The following is a 24,072-nucleotide window of genomic DNA, read 5'->3' on the forward strand; positions in this document are numbered from 1 at the left end:
GCAAACCTCAAAACGTGGCTAAAAAAACATGTTTTCCTCACATTTCAGTGACAGAAAGTTCTGAAATCTGAGAGGAGCCACGAATTTCCTTCCTCCCAGCATTCCCCCAAGTCTCCCGATAAAAATGATACCTCACTTGTGTGTGTAGGCCTAGCGCCCGCGACAGGAAATGCCCCAAAACACATTGTGAACACATCACATTTTTTCATAGAAAACAGTGCCTACCTGTGGATTTTGGTTTCTAGCTCAGCCGGCACCTAGGGAAACATAGCAAACCAGTGCATGTTTGAAAACTAGACACCCAGGGGAATCCAAGATGAGGTGACTTGTGGGGCTCTGACCAGGTTCTGTTATCCAGAATCCTTTGCAAACCTCAAAATGTGGCTAAAATAACACGTTTTCCTCACATTTCGGTGACAGAAAGTTCTGAGAGGAGCCACAAATTTCCTTCCACCCAGCGTTCCCCCAAGTCTCCCGATAAAAATGATACCTCACTTGTGTGGGTAGGCCTGGTGCCCTCGACAGGAATAGATCACACAACGGTCAATGTTGGTCCTTACATGAGGCAGCTGTTGACCCTGGGGTGATCCATTCCTGATGCAGGCACTAGGTGTAGGCTCTCAAGTGTGGGTAGTGTTTTTATCAGGACAGGTGAGGAGTCACTGGGTGGTAGGAATTTTGTGGATCCCAGCATATTCCTGTAGTTTGTGTGACAGAAATGTGAGAAAAATAGAGTTTTTATTCATCATTTCAGCTTTGCAGGGTATTCTGGGTAAGAAAACGTTGGGGAATCCTCACAAGTCACACCTCTGTGGACTCCCCTGGATGTCTAGTTTCCAGAAATGTTTGGGTTTAGTATGTTTCCTTATATGGCCACCAAACCCAGGACTAAAAACACAGATGCCTGCCTTACAAAACCAGTTTGTTTTGTGATAGATAATTCTGATGTCTCCATAATACGATTTGGGCGGTGGAATTTGGTGCCAAACTAAATTGGGGAGCTCCCAAGAGAGCACTCTATCTCTGTGCTTGCCGCCGCATTTACCGGCTCCCTGGGTTGGGCTGACCCACTATTGCCCTGTTGCACAGACTGTGCTTGCGAAGGGACAGAAGGACTGTCCCCATCACCTCCCTCATAATTTAATGGAAGAGGAGTTATCCAATGGGACTTCTCCGACTGAAGAATAACTCCCAGAGTCTGTGCCATTGTCCTATCCCTCAGATGCTGTCTCAGTATCTGCTGTCTCAGTCTCTGATCCTATGTCAGAGCTGTCCTCTATAACCCGAGTGATGGCGTCAGCAGCAGTCATCCATCAAGATGCCATCTCTGCTATTAGCTAAACTCCTGTTCTAAAACACTAGCCTACGTACACAGTCACAAAATTGCTGGTGTGTGTGTGATATGTGCAATGGTAGGGGGCCACCTTACCTGTGCTTCGTCCCTCAATCAGCACGTTCTTTCAAAACACTCAAAAACCACCTTGTCACATACCATTTGTCAAGTCTTTAGCACCTCATGCACCCAGTCCAACAATCATTATTAGTGCTCCTACTCCCATGTCCTCCTCCTCGGATTCCCTCATTACCCTCCAGCAAAAGTGCCTTTCATCACTCCATAGCCGCCACCCATCCAGCGCGTACATTTCATTTGTATTATAGCGTAGGAAATGGCACACTTTACTAATGTACTCAACTATTTACATAAAATACAGATTTGCTCTTTGCAGTAGGCATATAAACCTGCGGCACTTCTCTATGGCACTAAAACTGCCACTAGAGAAAAGTCTGATAATTTTGTAGCAGAAACATAATCACAAGCGTTACTTGATTTTTTTATTGCTGCCTAAAAGTTACAGTTGAAATGCGTCAGATAAAGTATGTGCATTGCTTTGAAGACGCAAGCTGCAACTACAAGACAACTGGTGGCACATTCCATATATATATATATATATATATATATATATATATATATATATATATATATATATATCTCAAACCAGGCCCTTGCAGGGTTAGAGTGAAGCATTAATTATGCAAAAAACAAAGGAGAACTCTGGGAAGTTCCCAATTTAGGTGGAGAGCTGCTCTAGTAAGGAGCACTCTGCAAGGCCAGCAACACTCTAGATTTGCTCACCTCAAATGTCTGCTTATCTAGCAAAGTTTTTAAGCATAGGATCAGCACAGTGCTATCCTTGCCGAGCTAGATAGTGACAAAGGGGGTCATTCCGACCCTGGCGGTCAAAGACCGCCAGGGCCGCGAATGACGGAAGCACCGCCAACAGGCTGGCGGTGCTTCCTTGCCCATTCTGACCGCGGCGGTAAAGCCGGGGTCAGAAAACCGGGGCCGGCGGTTTCCCGCCGGTTTCCCCCCGGCTGGGCGAATCCGCCATGGCATGGGGATTCTGACCCCCTTACCGCCACCCTGTTTCTGGCGGTTGTCACCGCCAGGAAGAGGCTGGTGGTAATGGGTGTCTAGGGGCCCCTGGGGGCCCCTGCACTGCCTATGCCACTGGCATGGGCAGGGTAGGGGCCCCCTAACAGGGCCCCATTAAGCTTTTCACTGTCTGCTTAGCAGACAGTGAAAAGCGCGACGGGTGCAACTGCACCCGTCGCACCCCTGCAACACCGCCGGCTCCATTTGGAGCCGGGTTCTGTGTTGCAGGGCTCCTTCCCGCTGGGCCGGCGGGCGCTACCTTGGGTAGCGCCCGCCGGCCCAGCGGGAAGGTCAGAATGGCACCAGCGGTCTTTTGACCGCGGTGCGACCAAATGGCGGTTCCCGCCAGGCGGGCGGCAACCGCCTCCCGCCGGGGTCAGAATGACCCCCAAAGTCTTTTGCCAGTTGTACAGCAAAATCTTTAAGCATAGGATTGACATAGTGTCATCCTCGCCAAGCTGTAAAATGACAAAAGCCATTTACCACTCCAGGCACAGTATTACAGCTTTGGACTGGTCAAATACTGTCCAAGCCAACCTGGAATGAGTAAAGCAACCCCTGACACGTGTTTCGCTCTCATTAGAGCTCTTCAGAGGAGTATAGCTTTGTCCAGACACAAGGGAGCACCCAGTATAAGTCAAACCAAGGCCCTTTCAGGGTTAGAGTGACACATAAATTATGCAAAAAACAAAGGAGAACTCTGGGAAGTTCCCAATTTAGGTGGAGAGCTGCTTTAGTAAGGAACACTCTGCAACACCAGCAACACTCTAGATTTGCTCACCTCAAATGTCTGCTTATCTAGCAAAGTTTTTAAGCATAGGATCAGCACAGTGCTATCCCCGCCGAGCTAGATAGTGACAAAGTCTTTTGCAATTTGTACAGCAAAATCTTTAAGCATAGGATTGACATAGTGTCATCCTCACCGAGCTGCAAAATGACAAAAGCCATGTACCACTCCAGGCACAGTATTACAGCTTTGGACTGGTCAAATACCGTCCAAGCCAACCTGGAATGAGTAAAGCAACCCCTGACACGTGTTTCGCTCTCATTAGAGCTCTTCAGAGGAGTATAGCTTTGTCCAGACACAAGGGAGCACCCAGTATAAGTCAAACCAAGGCCCTTTCAGGGTTAGAGTGACACATAAATTATGCAAAAAACAAAGGAGAACTCTGGGAAGTTCCCAATATATATATATCACTTTGATAAGTGGGTCTGGTTTTCCTGGGGGCCGACTGCAGCCCCCAGGTAAACCACACATGCGTTGACAAAAGTGATCTATATATATACATATATAAATATATAGATTCTATCTCTATATAGATATATCTATATAGATCTATATATAGATAAATCCATGTAGATACATATCTATCGCAGCACAGCCAGGAAACGCGTTCTGGAAGGCCTCGTATGAAAGGGGAGAGTCTCCCCTTTCATACGAGCCCTTCCCGAGTGTAGGGAAGGCCACTTGGGGTTGTTTTCCCCATCGGAGCAGGAAGCAGCCTTACAGCCTCTTCCTGCTCCGATGGGGAAAACAACAATGTGACGTCGGCGCGCCGCGGGGGGGACACAGAAAAGCTTCCGTGTCTCCCAGGTAGTGGGAAGAAAAAAAAAAATCCTCGGGTGCGGCGCACCTGAGGATTTTCTTACCCCGTCCCTGGTGTCGGCCACCGGTCGTGACCCGCACCAGGGAGGTAGGGCGGGCATCGGCCAGTGGCCGACGCCCGCACTCAGAGGGTTAATCAAGTTTCTAAGATTTGTTTTGGGTACAGGTTATTTTGGAAGCAAACAAATTGCACACTCGTTTTGCAAAGTTATCAGCAACTTTTGTCAAATTACAACACATTTCAATACATTTTTTGCTTTTAAAATGAGAACACCCCTCATGCTTCCATTCCTCTGCATGAATTTGCATACAATAAAGAAAGATTATATGGCATTAGAAATAAGCACATGACTCACTGTCAGGAAGGCTATCTTTGCTTACAACCTAGCGTGTTTTCAGAGAGTACTGCCCTAAGAGTAAAGGTTTTGAGTTAATGAGTCACATGTAGAGTGTTGCATAACTTAAAGGAATGCATGTATTGCATATCTTAGTAGCAGAGAGCTATCTTTCCCATAATCATACACTGGCATTGTAAACTGCCATACAAAGGTTTTGCACTGCACCGCAAACAAGATATCCTGGTTCCACATAACTGGTATAGTTACATATCTACAAATGCTTTTGTAAGGCACAAATGGAAATTCCAAAACAGTTCCAGTAGGTGAACGTCTGACTGTCACAGCTTCCAAAGGAAAATGATGGACTCCTTTGTGAATTTGAGAAAAGGCAGAAATCTACTCCATGTTTATGGCAATGCCAAAACAAGTACATTTCAAGCTTTGTTTGTGACTTAGGGTAAAGTTTCCAGTGAAATTATGTAGCCAGAGATGAAATTTGGGAATGCAATGTCTCCTCTTATTCCTGCTAATTGATTGGTTATAAGTTGTTGTGATGTGCCTAAGGACTACTTGTTGCTGCCAACATAATACAATGTGAGGTGACCAGAAATCTAATTTAAAGATTAGGGACATTTTCTAGGAAGGTTTGTGTTTGGACTTCCAAGTATATGTGATAGTCCTGTGATAGTTTTATGAAAGATTACAAAAGAGACCCTACTTCTTACCCAGGAAAGTTCTCCACTACAAGAAATGCCATTCTGATCCAGAAGCAATTCTGGAGCCACAGTGAAGATACACAGCTTGCGTGTTCAGCATCATATTGTACCACTAGCTACTACCTTGTTTAACTGAAAGGCAAACCACATTGGAACCAGCAGTTAAGCAGTTTGATCACTTCCTGGAATGTGAGACACAGGCAGGTTTCTCAAAGCACCTACCAGCATTAGGTCCTGGGGTGTACACCTAAGCATTGGTTGGTAAGGTAGGAAATCACATAGACAAAGCACAGAGTCCACTTGGAAAACACATTGAACAGCCTGATACCCCCATGGAGGACCAGAGAGGCACCTGGTAAATGGCATGTAAGTTCTAGGGTCACAAAGGCATCCAGTGACAGATGAGCGAATCTATTAGAGTAACTCTGCTCCATGAACTTAAAGTCTCCAGGAGTGGTCTTGTGGGTTTTTAGTGTGAGGCAAGAGCACTTGATATGATGGACACATAGGCTCATAGTTAGGGAATCACCACTCTCGGAGGTACTTCACCCCATATCTTTTGAGTGACTTTTCATTTTCTATAGCCTTCCAACCCCTCTACCCTAGTTATCTTCTCTTGCTGCTCCTACTGACTGTCTTATATCTTGTCAAAAGACTAACAGCCTCATTGCTTTCCCCTGTAAAACTTCTTCCAATCTTCTTGCACATCTCTCAGCTAGCCCTCTCTCTGCCTTGTACATCTAGACACCCTCCCTGTCTCCGGAGCCGAAGAACTGCAATGCACCCTCTTGGTCTCCTCATGATTCATCCTTTTCCTAAAAGGGTTGTATGTGAAGAATGAACAGAAGAATGGAGCCAGGAGTCTATAAAGGAGAGTGGAGTTAGAGAATGCAGGAAGAAATATCTGAGAATCATATTGAATATGAGCTAAGAAATTAAGCCTTGGAGCATTAGAGTACATGAGGCATCAAGACCAGTACTCATGCCCAAAAGGCAAAGAAAAAATTGAATTGCACCTCATGGTCCTAAAGTAGAAGCCTTGAACATCCTACATGTGCTTGGCTGACCACATCCCCTCCTGGTGCTTTTACATATTGAAGAACTCAAATGCTGCCATGAGTTATTTACTGGGTAAGCACATGTGGCTATTTGTTGGAGCAGAAAATATTTGTACCTAATAGAAATATTTTTCTATGCTCCAGGTTGAAACATGTCCAATCGACCTGACTCACAGTGCTTTCCACAGGCTATAATGTAATTGATGGAGTAGCCCCATCTGCCAAACTCTAAATCAGGCCCAATAAATAGAAGTACCATGAAAGCATTCATAAAGCCAGCAGTTCCACAAGCTAATGATTTACAACCCTTAAGAATATTAAATATATTGGCCCTGATTCTAACCCCGGCGGTCTTCGACCGCCGGGGCGAGGGTCGGCGGGAGCACCGCCGACAGGCCGGCGGTGCCCCGCAGGGCATTCTGACCGCGGCGCTTTGGCCGCGGTCAGAAAGGGTAAACCGGCGGTCTCCCGCCGGTTTACCGCTGCCCTCAGAATCCCCCATGGCGGCGCAGCTTGCTGCGCCGCCATGGGGGATTCTGACCCCCCCTACTGCCATCCTGTTCATGGCGGGAAAGCCGCCATGAACAGGATGGCGGTAGGGGGGGTCGCGGGGCCCCTGGCATGGGCACGGCAGGGGCCCCCGTAAGAGGGCCCCGCAAGGTATTTCAGTGTCTGCCTTGCAGACACTGAAATACGCGACGGGTGCTACTGCACCCGTCGCACCTTCCCACTCCGCCGGCTCGATTACGAGCCGGCATCCTCGTGGGAAGGGAGTTTTTCCCTGGGCTGGCGGGCGGTCTTTTGGAGACCGCCCGCCAGCCCAGGGAAAAACTCATAATACCCTCCGCGGTCTTCTGACCGCGGAGCGGTATTATGGGGGCGGAATTCTGGCCGGCGGCCTCCGCCGCCCGCCAGGATTAGAATCACCCCCATAGTGTCTCACTATGAAGAAAATGTGGTGCCTATCCCTGCAAGAACACTTAGAGGAAAACATTATTTTTTACAGGTAAGTCTGGTACTGACTGTAGGACCTTTAGGGGGAGGTTTACTAAGAACTGCTGTAGTCCTTGCATGATGCAAGTCTTTGCAAGTCAAGGCAAGTCCATAAATTATATATACTGAGCCATGCAAAGCCACCTTGCTTGGCTCTGTGTAATAAATCCAAAGTAATGCAAGGCAGCAGATGTCACTGTCTTGCCTTACCTTGCACCAAGGAGGCATTACATGGGCAGAGTGTGGACATTCCTCCGCACCCACCCATGGTTTCTGACACAACCCCAAACTGACTAAGTCAGTAAAAGTGGGATTGTGCCACAATGCTGCGTCTGCCTGAGCAAGGCGTAATGAGAAGAAATATATTTATTTCTCCTTGTTACTTCCTCTTTTTAAGCATTCTGCATTCTGCAGTACAAATAGAATGAAGAGAATGTGTCAAAGGATTGTTCTTGTGCAGGAAGATGTCCCTTCTTGCATCAAAAGAATTCTGCCCATAATGCAGGCACCCTTGCAGCATGGCGCATGCACTAGGAGTCAGGAGAAATGTGCAATAACTTTGTAAATATGGTGCATTTCTGCTATCTCCCTTTCAAACTACGCAGCACAGTGCAGTAAGTTGTCTTGCTGCATTGCATTGTGTAAAGTATTAGTAAACATACCCCTTATTGCCCCTAAAAGTCACTGTACACATTGATAGCTAAATAGTGCTGGAAATGCATTCAGTTTATTCTACCTCTTCTGGGAAGTTACAGTGGAAGTATTTTAAGATATAATTTTGAGAATCATTCCTCTAATGTGTGAGGTCAACCAGTTCCCCTGCGTTACTCAAGATTCACAAAGAACAGCAAGGTAACACAAGGAGGTCTTCAATGGCTTGAGAAATCAGACTTTAGTGTTGAGTTGCCCTTGAGTTACCTTGCGTTCACACGGATCTCATTCAGAAACCAGTTATAGAGACAAAACATTAAAATAACTGTAATTGATACATAGGAAACATTATACAGGTTCCATGGTTCACAATGTGGTTTATTAATAGCATAAACCATTTTACTCCATAAACATCACATAACAACAATTATTCATGGAAGTGAAATGATCCTCAGGCAAGCATCCACTACCAAAACTGTCTGAAATAATAGTGCAAGAATACAAGTTGGAGTTTTGGTATGCAAACAACTACAAAATGTCTAATCCATTACAACAGGCCCATAGTTAACTGTCCATGTGTAATTCACAGGTTGGCAATCAGTTTGTTTGTATTATATGTCAGCAATGTTCCGACCTCACATTGAATCCCAGGATCTCATCAGGATGTAATGGTAGCTAGGGTACACCTGCTGAAACCTAGAGTGAGACTAGAAGCATTGGGCCGGCTGTATGTCCTGCATGCAGGGTGAAAGGGATTTATCCCTGAGTGTATTTAAGGAATATACTCACCTGTCAAAGGTTCCATATACATACACAATGTGAATGTCAGTAACTGCTGACAAATGTCTAGAGTAGCTGATGTCATATTACATCCAATCTGAAAGTTCCTTAGTCATAAGGGATACACATAGTCATAAATGTAAATCAATACAGAAATCATACCCTAAGGCATTCCTCTAACTTGTCCTTGACACACATGAGAACACCCAGACACTCAATCAACATGGAGACCTAATTGCTTAAAACTAACAGCAGCTTATGTAAACCTAACCTGGACACTATCCTACACTAAATTAATGTAGACTAATTTATCTAAACTTACCACTACAGCTATCTATCCTAATCTAAACTTATCTTAAACATTTAACGCCACACATTAAACAGTGTCTCCCCACCACAGTTAAGAGATGAGATACGAGAAGGACAACATAAACTAAGGCTACACATATACTAACATAACCTATATCCTAAACAAATATATATGTTTTTGTCAATTTTGTTAAAAGATTTTTTTATATATAGAACCCCAAAGATCACCCCCCTCCCCAACCCACCCCAAAACAAAAACAATACTAACACCCACCCCTCCAACTATACTTACTCTAACCTAATCTATTTAAATAACCTATCACTACCCACCTAAAACCTACTACAACTGTTAAAAATATACAGAGAGAGAAGGGAAGGAACTGGGAGGTTGTGCATCAGCATGTTCAGAGCTTCTTCAGACTTTATTTACAGAACTTCAGCAACCTGTAATTCCTAACATTGCCCTTCTCTAGCTGGTCCAACCTTGCCATTATGGCTGCCATGTCCATCCTCATGTCTGCCTGAAGGTTTGAGGAAGTGGCTGCTGCAGGTTGCTGTTGTGGTGGCCAAGTGGGCGTAGGTGCTGATGATGTGGAGGGGGTTAGGCCAGCTGAGGCTCCCCTGAATCCCAGATGTTGTGTCTATGTGCTCTGCACAGTTGCGACCTGTTTTGGAGATCCCCTATGTTGAAAGGCAAGCCAGGTCCCAGAAGATGTTTTACACCAATACCTCCTGGCCATCTTCTGGTACTCGGCCTATACCTCCATGATGTGGCGGAAAACACTCTTCCCTCTTTTCAAAAGCACACTTCTGTGCTGTGGTCATAGCGGTAGTTAAAACATGAGGAGAACATGGCATCAAAAACTGCATTGGCTAGAAGTAGAACAAACATGCAATGTGCACAGCATCCTCAGATGACACGTGCTGTCCACCAGACATTCCACAACAATGTCAATCTCCAATTCCAGAGTAAACTTCCTACCAGCCATCTATGGTATCATGTACATGTCACTGAGTTAACGGCTATCCATTGTTGACCATTAGGGCGCAGAGGTAAGTGGACTACTGCCTCCTTGTACAACATTTGTGTCATCATACTAGTAAGGGTCAAGTGGTCCAACAAGTCCCAAATCCATGTGCCATAGTCACAAAGTGGTGCAATGCATGCATTCTACTACTTTGACATCCCTTGCGCTACATCAAGCCTTGAGGAGGTATCATGGATGCAAGGTGGGGTTCACCCAGTAGGGGCACAAGGCGGCACTATGGTCCAAATTTGCTTGTGTTGGCACAGGCTGCTGAGTTATGTGCTGGTGCAGGCACACATGCAGTCCTGCCCCATACTGTCGGTAATACAGGGCAGGCCTGTGTTACAAATTCAGCGCAATGCAGTGCTGCTAATGTTGGCACAGCACTGTACTGCACCTGTTTCACACATATGTTGCACATAGTAATCACACAAGAACATGCACAGATTTGGCTGGCAGACATATGTACATGTTTCAGATATAGATGTATAACAATATAGAGGGACAAGATACTGGCCATTGGCTAAACTATTGACTCTTGTAGTTGATCTATGTGAAGAAGCAGCAGACCACTCTGATGCTTCTCTGCTTTCATACGCATAGCACCAACACATACCTCCTTTATGTGCGTGCCATTTGTAAGATATGGCACCTAATGGTGTATGTCCGGACACTGATGTCGGGAACCCTGTCAGTATAGTTGCACTTGGGATGTTTGGAACCATACATGAATATGCTACATGTGCAAAGCAGAAATTGGCTAGTTGATGACAAGGGAACTGTCATGTAATCAACCAGCCTTAGGTAGGTATATAAGTTGACTCCAATGAAGGGACAGTGTGACCCAGTTGATGTTGAGTCTACATTTTTAGGTGCCGCCTACAGGAGGAATACACAGCTTCTATTCCTCAGGACTGGTTCTGCTGTCATGTGCCACAATGCTTACATTTTACATATGGTTAGGTAGTAGTTGCCTCCATTGGCAACATTACCTATAACAAACAGACACATATTTAGCATCATGGGGCATTCACTCCTGCTTACATATTTGTAAATGTCATGTCGCTCTGCACATACATGACTCTTGACACACACACACCCATGACTGACAATACTCCTGAATCATGTTTCCCATCACTTCAACTTTACTTAACCAATTTACACAGTTGTAATGACCACGATGGACATGTTCTTTTGTGCTTATAAAAGATGTACCCTTGTACCATTCAACATGTGTGTCTGATATTTTACACTTCATGGGGTAAATCTGATACACAATGTACACAAAGAGGAATGTGCAAGTAGTCTGCACCCGGTGCTTAGCTAAGCTCTCTTAAATGCTGTTTGCTTAAGACACAAAACATCCTGCCCTGACCCTTGACAAAACACGCGGCAGTCAACCTTATGTCCCCCTGTCATGCTCATGCAAACGAGGATGTTGCAATACAAAAAGAGTACTTACCAACTGGTCCACCAATCCGAATCACCAGGTGATCCACTATATCTTGCTTTCATGCTGTGAGATCTGCCCAATGGTGCTTGGTTTGGTGGTCGGTGCGCACACCGACCTAGGTGGTGGATCACCTTGCCCTACCACAGCTTCTGTGCCTCTGTTGGGTAGCCCTGATGACCGGGCCAGCCAGTCTCAACATCATGAGGAGGTAGTGTTTTACCAGTCAGATGAACCCTCCTAGTTCATCTCCACTCATTCTTTGTGCTTTCCCCTTCCCTGACATATTGCAGTTTCCCTTTACTGCAATTACAATAGCCCGCAAAATAATAAAACACTGACCCATCTAACCCCAAATATCCCAAAAGACTACGCTACCCCCAAGACAAAAACCCACAATACAATTACAATGACAGGACAAAAACAATACACAAGACACGGCAAAATGACAAAATGCACAGGACAGCACAAAACTCTCAAAAACCACCACTCCTTGACCAGTCCCAGCTCCACACACTCTCTCATAATTATAGCCAAAACACTGCAAAGTAAAAGTGAAAATGAAATCACTGTGCCATGTATGCAGCAAAGAAGTCCTGTTTCATCACTTCCTGGGCATGTGCATCACGTTTTCTGATATGCTTTGTTTTTTTTTTGACGCATGATGGTCATGCATGTTTTTCCCATTAAGGTTGACAAGGCCTGTCAACTTGCAATTGACACACATTGGCCAGGCGTCATTTTGTTGAATAGCTAAGTATGGAGTATTGGCGTTTGCATTCAGACTTTTGATGCATAGCGGTAATGTGTGGTATTTCTCCCCATGAAGGCAGACAAGTCCTGTGGACTTGCTATTGAGGCACAGGGGACAGGCACCATTTGTTTTAATAGCGTAGTGTGGAGTATTGTAGTTTGCGTAAAAAATTTCAACCCATGACAGGAATGTGTGGATTTTGTTGGAAAGGCAGACAGTGCACCCAGATTCACATACCTTATTACAGAGGCTATGCATGTATGTTGTCAGTATGGTATGGCTAAGTGTGTGCATGTGTGTTCATATTGTAATGGTAGCATCGGAATGTGTTACCATATGTTTGTATGTGTGAGTGATGCATGTGATGACTGATACTGTTTGCATATGTGCATGTGTTGGTAGATTTTTTTAACATACATGTTACCACGTGTGTTCTGGGAGGGTACATATGTGATGATGATTGTTTACCACATTGTCACGTCTGATTTCCAAATGTATGTTTTACAACACCACTTTAGATACGATAGGCTATGTCCAGCACAGGTTCATGCATGTGATATCCTTGACAAATCATACTCAGAGGATGCAGTGGACTATGGCTGTGTTGATTTCATGTAACCCATAGCAATGTGAATTCATGTGTGTCCACAGTGTGGTGTGTTGTGTGGTTCAGGGTTCATGATGCTATGCCACACGTCTGACAAATTGTTCCACATGTATCTATTATGCAGGAGATGGTATACTTACAAGTGTTCATGAAGGTTGTTATGTTAGGTGTGTGTCAAAATAACATGTGTAGTGTAATATGTGTAATGAATGACAAAGCGGTGTGTTAATGTGATTTGAAACCACACAAATCTATCTTCCAGCATAAAAAACATGTTGGCCATAGTTTCATGGCTGTGTAGTCATATCTGCGCCACCTATATTTCCCTATATAGGAACATGTCTGAAGGTCATTTAAGTCTATTAATGATCATGTGATACAAATACATGTTCATTAGTGGAAAGCTGACTTTTGTGCATACTCCAATTCACAATACCAGGCCTCTACTATTGAAATGGTACATGTGTGCTTAGAATGTAGACATATCTGTGCAAGGCACAAACTTGGTACATACAATAGACCACAACATGTTTGTTATGACTGTTACATACAACGGTATACAACTGTGTCACAGGGTTGCAGTTAGGCAATGATGGCACCCTATTTATCAGTGTTCCTGTGGGACTTTGTGTGCCCACACAGACCCTTGGTTGCATGTTTTGATGTAGGTTGTTGGTGCTCCAATCAGCTCAGTCCACTGTGCACATGCAATCAGGCCCCTGACGGTGTCATGAATTAATGTAGCCTCACCATGGAAGTTAGGGGGTGTTGGGCAGGTATCTAGCCTCATCATGATAGCTCTTCAGCAGTGCAGTGCCCTGTACCTTGCTGACAGACACCTGCACAAATGTGATCTCATGGCCTGTGTGAGAAAGTGCCTCTTTCTAGCCTTGTTACCCCCACTTTTGGCCTGTTTGTGAGTATATGTCAGGGTGTTTTCACTGTCTCACTGGGATCCTGCTAGCCAGGGCCCAGTGCTCATAGTGAAAACCCTATGTTTTCAGTATGGTTGTTATGTGTCACTGGGACCCTGCTAGCCAGGACCCCAGTGCTCATAAGTTGGTGGCCTATATGTATGTGTTCCCTGTGTGATGCCTAACTGTCTCACTGAGGCTCTGCTAACCAGAACCTCAGTGGTTATGCTCTATCTTTACAAATTGCCACTAACAGGCTAGTGACCAATTTCACCAATTCATATTGGCATACTGGAACACCCTTATAATTCCCTAGTATATGGTACTAAGGTACCCAGGGTATTGGGGTTCCAGGAGATCCCTATGGGCTGCAGCATTTCTTTTGCCACCCATAGGGAGCTCTGACAATTCTTACACAGGCCTGCCCTTGCTGCCTGAGTGAAATAACGTCCACGTTATTTCACAGCCATTTACCACTGCACTTAAGTAACTTATAAGTCACCTATATGTCTAACCTTTACCTGGTAAAGGTTGGGTGCTAGGTTACTTAGTGTGTGGGCACCCTGGCACTAGCCAAGGTGCCCCCACATTGTTCAGGGCAAATTCCCCAGACTTTGTGAGTGCGGGGACACCATTACACGCGTGCACTATACATATGTCACGACATATGTATAGCGTCACAATGGTAAATCCGAACATGGGCATGTAACATGTCTAAGATCATGGAATAGTCACCCCAATTTCATTCTGGCATTGGGGAGACAATTCCATGATCCCCCGAGTCTCTAGCTCAGACCCGAGTACTGCCAACCCACCTTTCCCGGGGTTTCACTGCAGCTGCTGCTGCTGCCAACCCCTCAGACAGATTTCTGCCCTCCTGGGGTCCAGCCAGGCTTGGCCCAGGAAGGCAGAACAAAGGACTTCCTCAGAGAGAGGGTGTTACACCCTCTCCCTTTGGAAAAAGGTGTTAGGGCTGGGGAGGAGTAGCCTCCCCCAGCCTCTGGAAATGCTTTCATGGCCACAGATGGTGCCCATTTCTGCATAAGCCAGTCTACACCGGTTGAGGGATCCCCCAGCCCTGCTCTGGCGCGAAACTGGACAAAGGAAAGGGGAGTGACCACTCCCCTGACCTGCACCTCCCCTGGGAGGTGCCCAGAGCTCCTCCAGTGTGCTCCAGAGCTCTGCCATCTTGGAAACAGAGGTGCTGCTGGCACACTGGACTGCTCTGAGTGGCCAGTGCCAGCAGGTGACGTCAGAGACTCCTTCTGATAGGCTCCTTCAGGTGTTGCTAGCCTATCCTCTCTCCTAAGTAGCCAAACCTCCTTTTCTGGCTATTTAGGGTCTCTGCTTTGGGGAATTCTTTAGATAACGAATGCAAATCAAACCTGCAGTGCACGACCTCCTGAGGTGTCCTCCGGCATCGTGGGACCTTCTTTTGTGACTTAGGGTGAGCTCCGGTTCACTCCACTTTGTAGTGCCTGTTCTGGTACTTCTGCGGGTGCTGCTTGCTTATGAGTGGGCTCTTTGTCTTGCTGGACGCCCCCTCTATCTCCTCACGCAATTGGCGACATCCTGGTCCCTCCTGGGCCACAGCAGCATCCAAAAGCCCTAACCGTGACCCTTGTAGCTAGCAAGTCTCGTTTGCGGTCTTTCTGCATGGAAACACCTCTGCACGGCTCTCCACGACGTGGGACATCCATCCTCCAAAGGGGAAGTTTCTAGCTCTTGTCGTTCTTGCAGAATCCGCAGCTTCTACCATCCGGTGGCAGCTTCTTTGCACCCACAGCTGGCATTTCCTGGGCATCTGCCCACTCCCGACTTGATCGTGACTCTGGGACTTGGTCCCCTTGTTCCACAGGTACTCTCGTCAGGAAATCCATCGTTGTTGCATTGCTGGTGTTGGTCTTCCTTGCAGAATTCCCCTATCACGACTTCTGTGCTCTTTGGGGAACTTAGGTGCACTTTGCACCCACTTTTCAGGGTCTTGGGTTGGGCTATTTTTCTAACCCTCACTGTTTCCTTACAGTCCCAGCGACCCTCTACAAGGTCACATAGGTTTGGGGTCCATTCATGGTTCGCATTCCACTTCTAGAGTATATGGTTTGTGTTGCCCCTATCCCTATGTGCCCCCATTGCATTCTATGGTGACTATACATTGTTTGCACTGTTTTCTATTGCTATTACTGCATATTTTGGTATTGTGTACATATATCTTGTGTATATTTGCTATCCTCATACTGAGGGTACTCACTGAGATACTTTGGCATATTGTCATAAAAATAAAGTACCTTTATTTTTAGTATATCTGTGTATTGTGTTTTCTTATGATATTGTGCATATGACACTAGTGGTACTGTAGGAGCTTCACTCGTCTCCTAGTTCAGCCTAAGCTGCTCTGCTAAGCTACCTTTTCTATCAGCCTAACCTGCTAGACACCCCTCTACACTAATAAGGGATACCTGGGCCTGGTGGAAAGTGTAAGTACCCCTTGGTACCCACTACAAGCCAGTCGAGCCTCTTACAGCCTGGCATTATTTTTTTCCTTTTGGGTGCTTGATGTCAGGCTTGCCCCTATCATGTACAGGGGGCTGGCTGCTTGTTCGTGTAGGACATGTCTCATCATTTGGCATGGTCTGACACAAATGGTTATATAGTGCTTGTATTTTCCATTTGCACCTTGATTAGGGGATGTATCTCTAGTGTAGCTTGTTTATGTTTTCCAACCCATCGGACAGATGATGTCAAGTGTCACTGCCTTCTGTCAAAAAGGTATGCAATGGGTAACTACATTGTTGTTGTTGCAAACATGAATGGGCTATGTACTGACCTATACATCCCCTGTGAATATATGTTGCGTGATCACATGGTAACGTTGTGTTGCACATTCAGTATTGGTCTATGCATGTACCTTCTCCAACATTACCGGCATATCTTACTTGGAATAGATTTGGTCCTACATTGCTGGCATTCTTTAGGCTGCTTACCCTTTGTGCACATCTTCTACAGCACTCTTGCACTTTTGCAAGACTTCCTTTGTGCACAGCCTAGCCCAGGTCCACAGCACTCGGTCCTGCATTGCCCAACTCGCTGAGTTGGACTCGGACGTTGTGGGACCCTCTTTTGTTGCTCTGAGTCTACTGTCGTCCTCAGATCTTCTAAGTGCCTGTTCAGGTGCTTCTGCTGGTGCTGCCTGCGTCTGCATGGGCTCTCTGTGTTGCTGAGAGCCCCCTCTGTATCCTCCTCCAAGGGGCGACCTCCTGGTCCTTCCTGGGCCCAAGCAGCACCCAAAATCCTCAACCGTGACTCTTGCAGCTAGCAAGGCTTGTTTGCGGTCTTTCTGCAAGAAACAGCTCTGCATCCTCCAGCACGCCGTGGGACATCTTCTGACCAAAGGAGAAGTTCCTGGCACCTTCCATTGTTGCAGAATCTTTGGTTTCTTCCATCCACAGGAATACTTTTTGCACCTTCATCCGGGGTTTAGAGAGCTCCTGCCCCCCCTGGACACTTGCGTGACACTTGGACTTGGTCCCCTTCCTTTACAGGTCCTCAGGTCCAGGAATCCGTCTTCAGTGCTTTGCAGTCAGTTGTTGTCCTTGCAGCATCCCCTATCTCGACTTTACTGTCTTTCTGGGATAGTAGGGTAACTTTACTCCTACTTTTCAGGGTCTTGAGCTGGGGCATCTTGGACACCCTTAGTGTTTTCTTACACTCCCAGCGACCCTCTACACACTACACTAGGCCTGGGGTCCATTCGTGGTTCGCATTCCACTTTTGGAGTATATGGTTTGTGTTGCCCCTAGGCCTATTGTCTCCTATTGCATTATATTGTGTTCTACACTGTTTTCACTACTTTTCTAACTGTTACTTACCTGATTTTGGTTTGTGTGTGTATATTTTGTGTATATTACTTACCTCCTAAGGGAGTATATCCTCTGAGATACTTTTGGCATATTGTCACTAAAATAAAGTACCTTTATTTTTAGTAACTCTGGGGGTTATTCTAACTTTGGAGGAGTGTTAATCCGTCCCAAAAGTGACGGTAAAGTGACGGATATACCACCAGCCGTATTACGAGTTCCATAGGATATAATGGACTCGTAATACGGCTGGTGGTAAATCCGTCACTTTTCCGTCACTTTTGGGACGGATTAACACCTCCTCCAAAGTTAGAATAACCCCCTCTGTGTTTTGCGTTTTCTTATGATATAGTGCTAAGTGATATAAGTGGTATAGTAGGAGCTTTGCATGTCTCCTAGTTCAGCCTAAGCTGCTCTGCTATAGCTACCTGTATCAGCCTAAGCTGCTAGAACACCTCTAATCTACTAATAAGGGATAACTGGACCTGGCACAGGGTGTAAGTATCACAAGGTACCCACTATAAGCCAGGCCAGCCTCCTACATTGGTGGTGCAGCGGTGGAATAAGTACTTGTAACTGCTTTACCACTTTGTCATGGGTGCTTTTCATGAGAAAAACATTTACCAAATACTTCAATATATGCACATTGAACCAAACAGATTAACTGTTCGTCTCTAAATCTTTCTACAAAGTTTCTGAAAAGTTCTGAAAACTTTTAAAAGTTTTCAAAATGTTTGAAAAAGGTTTTTCTCTGTGCTTTCAAAAGTTCTAAAACTTTTTCTCCCTCTGTCCTAAACCTTTTCTATCATGTCTGCAGTAGAGCTCACTCCCAAAATTTTTCAGGCAACCTATGAGAGTTTAAACTTTAAAAGTTTGAGGAGTCTCTGCATAGAAAGAGGTTTAAGCATTGACAAGAATCCTACCAAAGACTTTCTCTTTAACCTTCACCTAGAAAGTGACCAGAACCAGTCTGGCCCATCCCAGGAACAGGAAGTAGGAGGGGAGGGGGCCCAGTCAGACTCAGAGGAGTTCCCTGAAGAGACTGGGGAGGTTTCTTGCAAAGACCTGCCACCTAGCAGGCCACCTAGTGACACTGGTAGTGGGAGGGGGTCACACATTAGTAGGGCACCTTTCAATCCTAAAGGCCAGGTTACTAGGGTCCAGCCACTTAGGGACAGGTCTCTCTCTGCCAATTCCCATATTTCCTCTGTATCTCACAATTCCCAAGCCTCCCACCCTGAGGATAACTTAGTGGACAGGGAACTCAGAAAGCTGAGGTTGGAAGAGGCCAGGCTGAAGCTTAAACAGCAGCAGCTGGCCTTAGACAGGGAATCTCTGGATGTAGAGAGGGAAAGGCAGAGATAGGGGTTAGTTCCCCATGGTGGCAGCAGCAGTGTTTTTGATAGCAATCCTGTTAGAGAGCAAGATTCCAGAAACCTGTCAAGACTGGACAGACTTTGTAGCCTGTATAATCTGATCCTGAGAGAGCATATTCTTAACAATTGTGTGTCTGATTTGTTGCACCAGTACTTGGTACACTCAGGTCTGACTTCTCCCCAAGAATTGGGAAAGAAGGCAGACAAATGGGTCAGAACAAGAGTGAACAGAAAACTTCATCCAGGGGGTGACGGCAAGAAGAAGGATGTTAAGTCTTCTGAAAATGGTGGGAACAAATATAAAAAACATTCTGAGTCTTCATCAGGCCCACACAAATCCTCTGGGGGTGGTGGGTCCAAATCCTCTTCTAACAATCAGAAAAAGCCTTGGTGTTATTTATGTAAAGTAAAAGGCCATTGGGCAAGTGATTCCACTTGTCCAAAGAAAAACACCAAACCTTCCATCACCACGACCCCAACTGCAACCTCTAGTGCCCCCAGTAATAACAGTGGTGGTGGGAAATCTACTACAAATAGCCAATCCAAGGGTGTAGCTGGGCTCACTATTGGCAGTGTAGTTGGGGTTGGTCTTGTTAGGGAGACCACAGAGGCTGTTTCCTTCTCTGATGGTGGCATTGACTTTGCCACCTTGGTTGCTTGCCCCCTTAATATGGGTAAGTACAAGCAACTACCCCTAATCAACGGTGTTGAGGTTGAGGCCTACAGGGACACAGGAGCCACTGTAACTATGGTGATAGAGAAACTGGTTCCCCCTGATCAACACCTACTTGGTCAGCAGTACCAAGGGACTGATGCTCACAATAACACACTTAGCAACCCCATGGCTGTTGTGAATCTCAACTGGGGGGGGGGTTACTAGTCCAAAGAAAGTTGTGGTAGCCACTGAATTACCTGTAGATTGCTTACTAGGTAATGATTTGGAGACATCAGGTTGGGCTGAAGTGGAGTTGGAGGCTCATGCAGCAATGCTGGGCATTCCTGGGCATATTTTTGCTTTAACCAGGGCTCAGGCCAAAAAGCAAAAAGGACAGGGAAACCTGGATCCTGGAACAATGGACCAAGTGCTCCCAAAGCTAGGGGTAGAAAGGGTAAATCCTTGCCCACTATCCCTCCCTCTCCAGAAGATTCCCCTTTTGCAGAAGAGGAATCCTCTCCCTGTGCAGAACCTACACCAGATGAGCTGGCAGCGGACACTGTTGAGCTTTTGGGTGCAGGGGGGCCTGCTAGGGAAGAGATGAGTGTGGCACAGCAGACATGTCCCACACTAGAGGGATCAAGACAGCAAGCTGTCAAGCAGAAGAATGGGGATGTCAGTGATAGCCATAGCCATGGGAAGACAACCTCTTGTATACTGTGTCAAGGGACCCCAAACCTGGAGCTGCCAGGAGATTGGTCATTCCCTTACAATACAGAGAGTTTCTTCTTACCTTGGCACATGACATTCCTTTGGCTGGGCACTTGGGCCAAAGAAAAACTTAGGACAGACGTGTTTCCCTGTTTCACTGGCCTTCTATGTCAGAGGACACTAAAGAGTTTTGTCACTCTTTTGTGACCTGCCAAGCCAGTGGCAAGACTGGTGGCACTCCAAAGGCCCCCTTAATTCAACCTCCAGTGGTTGGGGTGCCCTTTGAAAGAGTAGGGGTTGACATAGTTGCCCCCTTGACCCTCCAACAGATTCAGGCAATAGGTTTATCCTGGTGGTAGTGGACCATGCCACTAGGTACCCTGAAGCCATACCCTTACGGACCACTACAGCTCCTGCAGTGGCAAAGGCCCTCCTGGGAATCTTTTCCAGGGTGGGTTTCCCTAAGGAAGTGGTGTCAGACAGAGGTAGTAACTTCATGTCTGCATACCTCAAGGCAATGTAGAAGGAATGTGGTGTAACTTACAAGTTCGCTACCCCTTATCATCCACATACAAATGGTCTGGTTGAGAGGTTTAATAAAACTCTCAAAGGTATGATAATGGGACTCCCTGAAAAACTCAGAAGGAGATGGGATGTCCTGTTACCTTGCCTCCTTTTTGCTTACAGGGAGGTACCCCAAAAAGGAGTGGGCTTTAGCCCCTTTGAACTCCTCTTTGGGCACCCTGTGAGAGGTCCCCTTGCTCTTCTTAAGGAGGGTTGGGAACAACCTTTAAAAGCTCCTAAACAGGACATTGTGTACTATGTGCTTGGCCTAAGATCAAGAATGGCTGAGTACATGAAAAAGGCCAGTAAAAACCTTCAGGCCAGCTAGGAGCTACAAAAGTAATGGCATGACCAGAAGGCTATCCTGAATCAGTACCACCCAGGACAGAAGGTGTGGGTATTGGGGCCTGTGGCCCCTAAAGCACTCCAGGACAAATGGAGTGGACCCCATCTAATTGTTGAGAAAAAGGGTGAGGTTACCTTCTTGGTAGACCTTGGCACTGCCAGGAGTCCCCTTAGGGTACTTCATGTCAACCGCCTGAAACCCTACTATGACAGGGCTGATCCCACCCTGCTCATGGCAACTGATCAGGGACAGGAAGCAGATAGTGACCCTCTCCCTGATCTCTTCTCCACCACTGAAGCTGATGGCTTAGTGGAGGGAGTAGTACTTGCAGGTTGTCTTACTGCAGAGCAGAAAGATAACAGTGTAAATCAGTTAAGTCAGTTTTCTGAACTCTTCTCACTGATACCAGGTACCACTACTTGGTGTGAGCATACAATTGATACTGGAGACAGTTTACATGTCAAAAGTAAGATGTGTAGGCAGCCTGACCACGTCAGGGACTGCATTAAACAAGAGGTTCAGAAAATGCTAGACTTAGGAGTGATTAAGCCTTCAGAAAGCCCATGGGCTAGCCCAGTGGTGCTTGTCCCTAAACCTCACAGTAAGGATGGAAAAAGAGAGATGAGGTTTTGTGTTGACTATAGAGGGCTCAACCAAGTAACCAAGACGGATGCTCACCCTATACCCAGGGCAGATGAGCTCATAGATACACTGGCTTCTGCCAAGTATCTAAGCCCTTTTGATCTAACTGCAGGGTATTGGCAGATTAGGTTATCAGAAGATGCAAAACCAAAGACTGCATTTTCAACCACACCAGGGGAAAGTGGTTTATCCGGGCCACCTGGTAGGTGGGGAACAGATTGCATCAGTGCAGGGGAAGATCCAGACTATTATGGAATGGGCTCCCCCTACAACTTAAAACCCAGACTTTTTAGGCCTCACAGGGTACTACAGGAGGTTTATTAAGAACTATGGCTCCTTTGCAGCTCCTCTTAATGGCCTCACTAGTAAAAAGATGCCTAAAAAGGTATTATGGACAGCTAGCTGTCAAAAAGCTTTTGATGAGCTCAAACAGGCCATTTGCTCTGCACTTGTCCTAAAAAGCCCTTGCTACTCCACGAAATTCATAGTACAGACTGATGCTTCTGAATTAGGGGTTGGGGCAGTGCTATCACAGCTGAATACTGAGGGCCAGGATCAACCTGTTGCTTTTATCAGCAGGAGGTTGACCCCTAGAGAAAAGCATTGGTCTGCCATGGAGAGGGAGGCCTTCACTGTGGTCTGGGCACTGAAAAAGTTGAGACCATACCTGTTTGGTGCTCACTTTATTGTTCAGACAGACCACAAACCTCTACTAAGGCTAAAACAAATAAAAGGCGAAAACCCTAAATTGTTGAGGTGGTCCATATCCCTACAGGGAATGGACTATACAGTGGAACATAGACCTGGGAGTACCCACTCCAATTCAGATGGACTCTCCAGATCTTTCCACTTAGACAATGAAGACTCATCTGGGCAAGGTTAGCCTTATTGTCCCTCGTTTGGGGGGGTTGTGTAGGAAAGTACCATCTTGCCTGGCATGTTACTCCCAATTTTACTGTATGTGTGTTTGTTTTAGCCTATGTGTCACTGGGATCCTGCTAGCCAGGACCCCAGTGCTCATAAAGTATGCCCTGTATGTGCTCCCTGTGTGGTGCCTAACTGTATCACTGAGGCTCTGCTAAGCAGAACCTCAGTGTTTATGCTCTCTCTGCTTTTAAAATTGTCACTGCAGGCTAGTGACTAATTTTACCAATTCTGATTGGCACACTGGAACACCCTTATATTCCCTTGTATATGGTACATAGGTACCCAGGGTATTGGTGTTCCAGGAGATCCCTATGGGCTGCAGCATTTCTTTTGTCACCCATAGGGAACTCAGACAATTCTTACACAGGACTGCCACTGCAGCCTGAGTGAAATAACATCCATGTTATTTCACAGCCATTTTACACTGCACTTAAGTAACTTATAAGTCACCTATATGTCCAACCCTCACTTGGTGAAGGTTAGGTGCAAAGTTACTTAGTGTGAGGGCACCCTGGCACTAGCCAAGGTGCCCCCACATTGTTCAGGGCAAATTCCACGGACTTTGTGAGTGCAGGGACACCATTACACGGGTGCACTACATATAGGTCAATACCTATATGTAGCCTCACCATGGTAACTCCGAACATGGCCATGTAACATGTCTAGGATCATGGAATTGTCACCCCAATACCAGAGGTATTGGGGAACAATTCCATGCATCCCCTGTTCTCCAGCATAGAGCCCGGGTACTGCCAAACTAACTTTCCAGGGTCTCCTCTGCAGCTACCCCTGCAGCCAACCCCTCAGACAGGTTTCTGCCCCCCTGGGGCCTGGGCAGCCCAGTCCCAGGAAGGCAAAACAAAGGATTTCCGCTGAGAGAGGGTGTTACACCCTCTCCCTTTGGAAATAGGTGTGAAGGGCCTGGGAGTAGTAGCCTCTCTTGGCCTATGGAAATGGTTAGAAGGGCACAGCTGGTGCCCTCCTTGCATAAGCCAGTCTACACCGGTTCAGGGATCCCCCAGCCCTGCTCTGGCACAAAACTGGACAAAAGAAAGGGGAGTGACCACTGCCCTGACCAGCACCTCCCAGGGGAGGTGCCCAGAGCTCCTCCAGTGTGTCCCAGACCTCTGCCATCTTGGATGCAGAGGTGTGAGGGCACAATGGACCGCTCTCAGTGGCCAGTGCCAGCAGGTTACGTCAGAGACTCCTCCTGATAGGTGCTTGCCTTTCTCAGTAGCCAATCCTCCTCTGTGGGCTATTTAGGGTCTCTCCTGTGGGCATCTCACAAGATAACGAATGCAAGAGCTCACCAGAGTTCCTCTGCACTTCCCTCTTGATATGGTGCAAGGGGTCGGA

The sequence above is a fragment of the Pleurodeles waltl genome, chromosome 2_1 (assembly GCF_031143425.1).
Source record: "Pleurodeles waltl isolate 20211129_DDA chromosome 2_1, aPleWal1.hap1.20221129, whole genome shotgun sequence".
NCBI lineage: Eukaryota > Metazoa > Chordata > Amphibia > Caudata > Salamandridae > Pleurodeles > Pleurodeles waltl.